The sequence below is a fragment of the Ascaphus truei genome, chromosome 7 (genome assembly GCF_040206685.1).
Source record: "Ascaphus truei isolate aAscTru1 chromosome 7, aAscTru1.hap1, whole genome shotgun sequence".
NCBI lineage: Eukaryota > Metazoa > Chordata > Amphibia > Anura > Ascaphidae > Ascaphus > Ascaphus truei.
This window is the reverse complement of record NC_134489.1, coordinates 16,509,252-16,517,866: the sequence shown is the minus strand read 5'-3', so window position 1 is coordinate 16,517,866 and position 8,615 is coordinate 16,509,252. Positions and strand designations below refer to the sequence as shown.

Sequence of the window (8,615 nt, the reverse complement as noted above, 5' to 3'; positions counted from 1 at the left end):
GATTAAAAAAAACAAAAAAAAAACAAAAAACCTTAAAGGTATAATCATGGGTCATATGCCATACCCTCTTCTCCCAGGTAACGTCTTGCAATATGTTATTTTCTGCTCTAAGCAGAAGCACGTTATCGCTATTTCTTGCCCTGCAGAAAAATGGCCTCACACCCTTTATGTTAGGGTATTGTGAGAATATTATTAAGAGAGGTTACTCAGAGTTTGTATAAGATAAGACTCATGTTTATTGAGATACAACATGATAATAAGAAACAATAAGCAAAGATGCTAACAATCCAATACTTGTATCTATCTATCTATCTATGCAGAGGTTATTTATTCAGTATGCCGTCATACTCACAAACCAACTAGGTATTACGATATGTCATGCCAGTCTCGGTAGGTCTCGTCTCATGGGGCTCGCCACTCGGTTCTGATCTAACTTGGCCTAATGCTAACCTTTTATTGCCCTTGTCATACGTCATTATTATCTGTGTGGAAACAAGGGAAATATCCCAAAAACTAGCAGAGTTTCCTAACTTATTTCTACCTGCGTAGCAAATTAATCACAGGATGTCTGCGGTCTCACATCCGTGCCATTTATCGTAAGCTCATGCTCTTTGACAAAGGGTGTTAAAACCTGCTCTGCTAAGATTTCCTGGCTCATCAGAGAAATTCTATTTGCAAACTTCAGATAACTTATGTACCTTTTCCAAAGCAAAAAAAACTAGTTAATATGCGACAGTATGCTCAAAGCTGTACTAAGAGATATGTATGCTATGTATGTACCTGTGCTACCTGTAATCCATAACACCCTCTCCTACGCATAATTATCATATTTTTGCAAGTGCAGGAGAATAACAAAACACAGCAGAAAATATTCATTATGGGCATGTCGCTATGTCATGGTTATCGAGTTCTGGCATTGGCGAAACTGGATCTGCAGCTTTGTGTGATGGAATGCCAAAACACCTACAGCTGCGATTAAGTGCACAATTGATCCCTGTGTGAAAAGGTGTCAATCTGTAAAAATCACCCAATTGCAAAACAGGTTGATTTTGTGGTTCATACAAACTTAACATAGTAGTTTCCCATCGTGCCCCAAAACAATTTTCATGTTTATCTCCAGAACACGCAAATAACGTGGTACAATTATACGACCCGTGGCTAACTATGCTGATTTGACTATCTTCAATCGTATAAAAAGACATTTGATATATTTGACGATGAATGTCCTTGGCTGATCACCAAAAGTTAGTAGAGATTTTACTTGCCAAAAATTACACAACATTAGCAAGCTACGCGGAAGCAATGTCCCATTAGGAGTTAACACTGAAAACGGCCCGATGAAGCAAGAGAGTCTTGATATATAAAGTCTTTCATTAAATCATGGACTGCATGCACTCTGCCTGGCTTCCGATTTGGTCAAACAAGTTCATCCAAATATACTCTCATCGAGGTTTGATACGACCGTGGTAGGCGCAACATTTGTGAAGTGTCTTTTTTGTTGTCAGAGTCCGTGCAACAAAACATGCTTTAGCAGGTTAGATATGACCTGTGTGCTTAAAACAAAATATTAGTATCTAGGTAAAAATATATCAGGTTTACACTAGAAGAAAAACGTTAAACTAAACAGTATTTAATTAGGCTGATTGCCTCTTCACCTTTGGAAGAAAAGAGAAAACACGAATTAAAACAACAAGGATTATTATCCCTGAAATAAGAAACAATAGTGTTTTCAAATATCCTAGGATTCCGAACACATTTCCTAGTCCTCCAAAAATACCTGTACCATCAGTTTGTAGGCTGGTACCTATATTTGACAAGAAATTACCTGTCTTTGGCCAAAAAGTTTTCAGCGACTGACCTACTGTAGTGTAGTTAACCACTGTGGAAAATCCCCTGGGTGTAGATCTACACGAAGTAACTCACTGTGAACTCTCTGTAGAAGTGTATACACCATGTCATGTGTGAATCCTATTGTTATCTTCATATTCTTTAAATGTGCCAAATAGGATGTCATGTGTGGCAGTGTCAGTGTGATAGCAGGTACCTGAATATGTACGGCAGATGTAACTGTCTTATGTAACATAGGTCGAATGTACACTCTTATCAACTGTGACTATTGATGCCTGAAATGAAGGTACACTACACTCCTTTTCTGTTGTCAATACTATATAACTCCCATTATCTAAACTGAGAATCAATGTAAAAGGAGCTTGTATGGGTGTTGCAGTTATTGGGCAGTTGCTACCTTGCAGTTGATCATTACAAGGCATGTGCTGTATGATATCGTCACATACTAAATAACCTTTATCAACACATTGTGTAGTGCTGATGAAAAATTCTTGATTACATTTCACAGACATATAGTGGTACGGTTGAGTAATCTGCACCCTTGCAAAATAAGGCCCTGTTTGTGTCAAGTGTCCACAATTAAGCAGTTCCCAATTTGTGGTATAAACATCACCTGGGATAAATAATTCATTGTACAGAAAAACTTCCCATAAAGAGTCATCAGGATTAGGAACCCATCTGTGGTTGCTTTCCCGTATGTCATAAATTGTGGTCTGTGAAACATGTGCTAGGATCTGAGATTCTTGTGGACTTAAATTCAGAGTCTGTGTTATCCATGTGAGATTTAAAAGTGATGTGTCAATCTTATGATTTTGCAATGTTAATCTTATAGATGTAATGTGATTAAGAATAACTTTGATTTCTTCAGATAACACTGTAATGTCTGAAATTGTGTATGAAGCAATTGTTATCAGATGATCCCTTAACACCAAAATACCTCTCCTCAATTCTTCATCATTTGAGTCAGAGATTTGGCTTATAACAGAAACAGAATCACTCAGCAGGTGTCCTGTAGCGATAAGAACATCAGCGTTAGTAAGTAGTTTTCTAGTAGAGGATTTACTTGAAACCTTACATTCATTCATTGAATTTGTATCATTTTGATATTACACTATGGCATCAATTGTAGCATCTGTACCCCACATTGCCTCTGAGTAGGGCATGTTAACAATATTCTGTGTGGAGCATGTGTCACATTCACAGGGTTTATCATCTGGAGCTATTTGTACATTCATTAAATTGCTCATTGCCCTGATTACTGTGTCTACATCAATATGTAAACTATCATTGAGACATTTCTGGAACAGGGAGTACACGTTGTAATTAGGTTTTCTAATCGTTATTTGCTTTACACACCAAAAACCTGGTAATCCTGAAAAATGTAAAAATCCTTGATCAATCATTTTTGGTTGGCCATTTAAAATAGCCTTCCGTAACATTGTAATAAAAAGAACAGGAATTACTTCTGTAAATGGATATCATATTGTCCTCATCACAAATTCCTTCTTCGATTAATTTTGTCAAAGTTATACCACACGCATTCTTGAAACCTTTACATGAATGGCTGTAGTATGTAGTATTGGTAAATGTAGCAAAGCGTGGTTGAGTGTAAGAGTCCCATGCTGTAGGTTCACGAAACAACATACCATCACCTTTTATATTCCATTCTTTTGGAAGTGCTTCTTTCTGTAGCTTTCCAGTTTTTAGCATCTTCCATCAATTCTTGAAGTTTGAGTAACAGTTCATCAGCGGTTGTGGATGGGTCCCACCATTCTGAGTATATACTGTCAGAGCAGAAAACAGCAGAATTATAGGCTCTTACCCCTACAGGTATTCTGTACTCTTCTTCTTCAGCACCTTCCCAGAATGCCACTCTGGGATCAAACTGTCCGTTGGGAACAAATAATTTCTGTGTATTCTGACCTGTATTCAGATAGAAAATAGGGTATTGTTTATACCTTACATTGTCCATGGTTACACCAGGCCGGGGGCAATGATCAGCTTTCAGCTACTTCGTCGGCCATTTACGTGTTCCTTGAAAGTCAATGAAATGGCAATGTCCAAATTCAGCATAACAACGTTGTTCACGGTAGCTCTGCTGTTTCCAATGGTTATGCAGGGGTAGATCATATTTCAGGCTCGTAGATTGAAGTTGTTGCATCTGGGCATTCAGATGCTGTGTCACCAATTTCCTTCCTTCTGGCGTAGTGATACCAGCCTCTTTTGTATCACAGTTGAATCAAACAGTGCAACCTGTGAAATTCCCAAAGTCTTTCGTTTCTGGATGATAGGTTTAGGAAATGGCTTCCTATACACACCTTGAGGTATACCCACCGACTGTACCTCCACTGGTTTCAAATCATAGTGAAGTCCTCGTTTCACGATTCTGGAGTCTGTGTGGTAATATCGTGTGCAGCTGTACGATGCCAGTTGATGATCTCTCCTTCTTGTTGAGTCACAAAATGCCATTGTAACCTGAAAATAACACTGGCGAATGTTGCCAGAAAAGCGAGACAGATTGAGAGGCACAAAATAGTCTAAGATTGTCTATACTCACAGTCCTTTCTCGTCCATTAGTATCTTGGATAACAAAGGTACGCTCATTTAACTTTTTCAGTATCGTGGATGGTTTCTTCCACTTAGGCCGTAACGGCTTTACCTTCGCAACCCTCTCCTGGACCAATTGTCCAATCTGCGGTGTCCAAGCTTTAGGATTACTTTGTGTGTGGGCTGTATGGGAAAAATAATCCCTCAATTCTTGTACAATGAATATTTGCTCGAGTCTCCCTGGGACAGAAATAGAATCATTATTAAACTGTGTATTCATGGGTGTACCATATAACAGTTCATGTGGTGTTTTACCAGTTGTTGTGTTAGGAATATTATTTAGACCAATTTGGACCGTAACCAAAAGTGGGTACCATTGTGTAGGACGATTGATTCAAGTAATCGTAGAGCTTGCTGTCGTACTACGAACGGGGTATAACCACGTAAACCTTGTACATGCATCAACACAAACCAAAACATGTTTGTAGGAATGTGATGGAGGTAATGGTCCAATGTGATCCAAATATATTAAATCAAACGGCTTACTCGGTATTGCATTAATAATAAATGGTGGTGTCTGATGATTAGGGCTATTTACCAACAGACAAGGTTTGCCGTTTCTTAAAACTGTTTTAACCATTTTCCTCATATTCGGCCACCAATATTTCTGTTTCAGTGTCAACAAAACTTTTTCTCTCCCTTCATCTCCCCTATCATCGCCTTGATATTCGACATAGGAATACCGATTTGGGCACGAGCTGGCGCTTCTTTTAAAGCTTGAGCTCCTCTTGTTGTTAAGAAAACATTAACAATTTCTCGTAGCAATGTAATTTCTGCTATAGCATTAACACGCTTTGTTGCCACATCCTGTGCAGCTGGTGTTAACTCAATTAATGTAACTGGTGAAAATAAGTGTGTGCGATTTTCTCCCCATCTGGCAGCAGAATTTATGGGACCATGCCTGTTTATGCCAGTAGCGATTACAGGCTGTCGTCCCAAAATAATGGTTGCATTATTATATGTCAAATTAATGATTGTATGTGGCAACGGGTCATATGCCTGTTGTATGTATCGATATGTGACTGGATCAACATCTGTATTTATAGTTATATATGAATATCTGGCACCAGGTCCCCATGGACCAAATTGGATTTCAAATGCAATAACTTCACCATCATTCAGTTCTCTTTGATACTGATTTCTCATTAAATTGTCAAGGTTTACAACTCGTGCAAAGTCCCTGTTAGCCATGATATATGGTTGAAATTTGTACCAACTCTATTATAAAGAGGAAATAGCATACACGTGTACTTTAAAGATTAAATGGGTAACATACAATTTTTAGTACTTATTTATACAACTCATGAGTATCAATCACGTTTGGGCGCCAAATATCATGGGTCATATGCCATACCCTCTTCTCCCAGGTAACGTCTTGCAACATGTTATTTTCTGCTCTAAGCAGAAGCACTTTATCGCAATTTCTTGCCCTGCAGAAAAATGGCCTCACACCCTTTATGTTAGGGTATTGTGAGAATATTATTAAGAGAGGTTACTCAGAGTTTGTATAAGATAAGACTCATGTTTATTGAGATACAACATGATAATAAGAAACAATAAGCAAAGATGCTAACAATCCAATACTTGTATCTATCTATGTATGCAGAGGTTATTTATTCAGTATGCCGTCATACTGCTGCGGCACAGTTTATTCGAGCATTTGCCCGTTCTGTGCCGCAGCAGTAGCCTGGCGCGCGCCCGAGTGTGACGGGCGCGCGCCGAAGCAGCGGAAGAGCGCCCTCCGATCGGGGCGCTCTCCCTACCGCTGCCGGGTCCGCCGGGTCCCCCGGAACCCCCTGCCGCTGTCCCGCGGTCCCTCGGGGAGCCCCTGGACACGCGTGCAGGGGGCGCACGCTCCCGATGACGCGTGACCGCGCGTCTATGACGCGCGGCACGCCGAGGGGCGGCCACTAGCAAGCCGGGAGATTTCCCGGCTTGCGGTACCGACCACACTTCAATAAAGTGTGTCGGTAGTGTACTCACAAACCAACTAGGTATTACGATATGTCATGCCAGTCTCGGTAGGTCTCGTCTCATGTGGCTCGCCACTCGGTTCTGATCTAACTTGGCCTAATGCTAACCTTTTATTGCCCTTGTCATACGTCATTATTATCTATGTGGAAACAAGGCAAATATCCCAAAAACTAGCAGAGTTTCCTAACTTATTTCTACCTGCGTAGCAAATTAATCACAGGATGTCTGCGGTCTCACATCCGTGCCATTAATCGTAAGCTCATGCTCTTCGACAAAAGGTGTTAAAACCTGCTCTGCTAAGATTTCCTGGCTCATCAGAGAAATTCTATTTGCAAACTTCAGATAACTTATGTACCTTTTCCAAAGCAAAAAAACTAGTTAATATGCGACAGTATGCTCAAAGCTGTACTAAGACATATGTATACTATGTATGTACCTGTGCTACCTGTAATCCATAACAGTATGCTACGGAAGGTAATTGACACCGATGGGAAAAATTGGGACTTTTTGTTACTCTACATAATGTTCTCCGTTAGAGAAGTACCCCAAGCCTCTACAGGTTTTTCCCCTTCTGAATTAGTGTATGGGCGACATCCTCGAGGATTACTAGATATAGCTAAAGAGACCTGGGAGAAGGAGACGACACCCCATCGTAGTGTGATTGGACATATATCTCTGATGCAGGATCGAATGGCAGCTATCAAGCCTATAGTCAGGGAACATATGCAAAAAGTTCAGGAAGTGCAGAAAAACAGCTATAACCATAATGCTAGGATCAGATTGTTTCAACCTGGTGATAGGGTATAAGTGCTGGTCCCTACAGTGGAGAACCAGTTTCTTGCAAAGTGGCATGGCCCATATGAAATAATTGAGAAAGTGGGTGTTGTTAATTATAAAGTAAGGCAGCCAGGAAGAAGAAAACCTGCAATTGTATCATATAAACATGTTAAAACCTTGTGTAACAGGTTTCCCCCCACCCTCTGGGAGATTTCATTATTACATAGTGTTTTGTGCTGCTCACTTGCTGGCTCACAGAATACTGAGCATCTGCCGATGGTAGTGGGGACGACAGGACAGGCTTTCATTGTTGGATGGTTCTCCCTTACTGGTGCAGCTCCTCCATTCCCCGCAGGCCCCAGTAGAACTGGGTGCAGTCCCTGCTGGAAAACTCTCGGATACTCCCCCGGATTAACTGAACTCTCAGGCAGGAGTATATAAAACAAGAACAGTCTTTATTTTCTTTACAACAGGATACAGAATACAACTGTATACTTCTTTTCAAGTCCCTGGAATCAACCCCCTGGGCTTGAGGCCCTAAAGGTCTATCCTCAGCTCTTCCCTTATTCCTCGTTGGCATAAGGGGTAGTGGCCCCACTCCTCTAAGGGAGGGGAAGGAAGATGGGCAGAGCCCTGACTCCACACTTCCTGGAACTCAGCATAGAACTCTAAATGTAGGCTCTGCAGCTCCTTTTGTACCCAGGAGGAGGGTCCAAGATCTTAGCCCCAGATTGGGCAGTACACAGGCCTTAGCCCGCCCCCCTGTCACTCAAGGAAGCTGCTTACTGCAGGGCAAAAACCTGGATTAATCCTAACACAGCCTGCACTGGTACCAGGGTTTATATGTTAGGCAGGGCAGATTAGTAGCTAAGAGGATACATGGCTACACTTGGAAGGATAGGGAAGTCCTGGTTGCTTTAAAGCCCTTAGAACTTCTCACCACTGATCCTGTGGTGAACATACCAGACACTCTGCCTGTACATCAGAAACAAGAAATCAGGGCTTTTGCAGGAGAAATAGTGATGTTTTCTCTGTGACCCCAGGGAAAACTAATGTTATAAAACATGACATAATGACAGAACAAGGGAAAATGGTTAAACCCTATAGTATCCTGAAGCCCGAAGGGAGGCTATAAACTTGGGGGTGGAAAAGATGTTAAAACTTGAGGTAATCGGAAAGTCACATAGGGGGTGGAACAGTCCTATTGTGCTGGTTCCAAAACCTGATGGCAATTTAAGATTTTGTAATGACTATTGCAAGTTAAATTGGGTTTCTAAATTTGACTCATAACCAATGCCAAGGGTTGATGAGTTAATAGAGAGACTGGGCAAAGCACGTTACCTGACAACTCTAGATCTAACAAAAGGTTATTGGCAGGTCCCTCTCACTGAACAGGCAAAAGAAAAAAC

The 8,615-nt window shown here is 40.9% G+C and overlaps 1 long non-coding RNA gene across 1 annotated transcript; it reads right to left on the bottom strand.

Moving 5' to 3' along the window:
- Positions 1 to 283: 283 nt before the first annotated feature.
- LOC142498740 (uncharacterized) lies at positions 284 to 6,877 on the bottom strand. The gene is made up of 3 exons (XR_012802542.1): positions 6,439 to 6,877; positions 4,406 to 4,635; positions 284 to 1,546 (listed from the first exon to the last, which is right to left on the bottom strand). It is a non-coding gene; the product is annotated as an uncharacterized LOC142498740 (long non-coding RNA).
- Between the last annotated feature and the right edge of the window lie 1,738 nt (positions 6,878 to 8,615).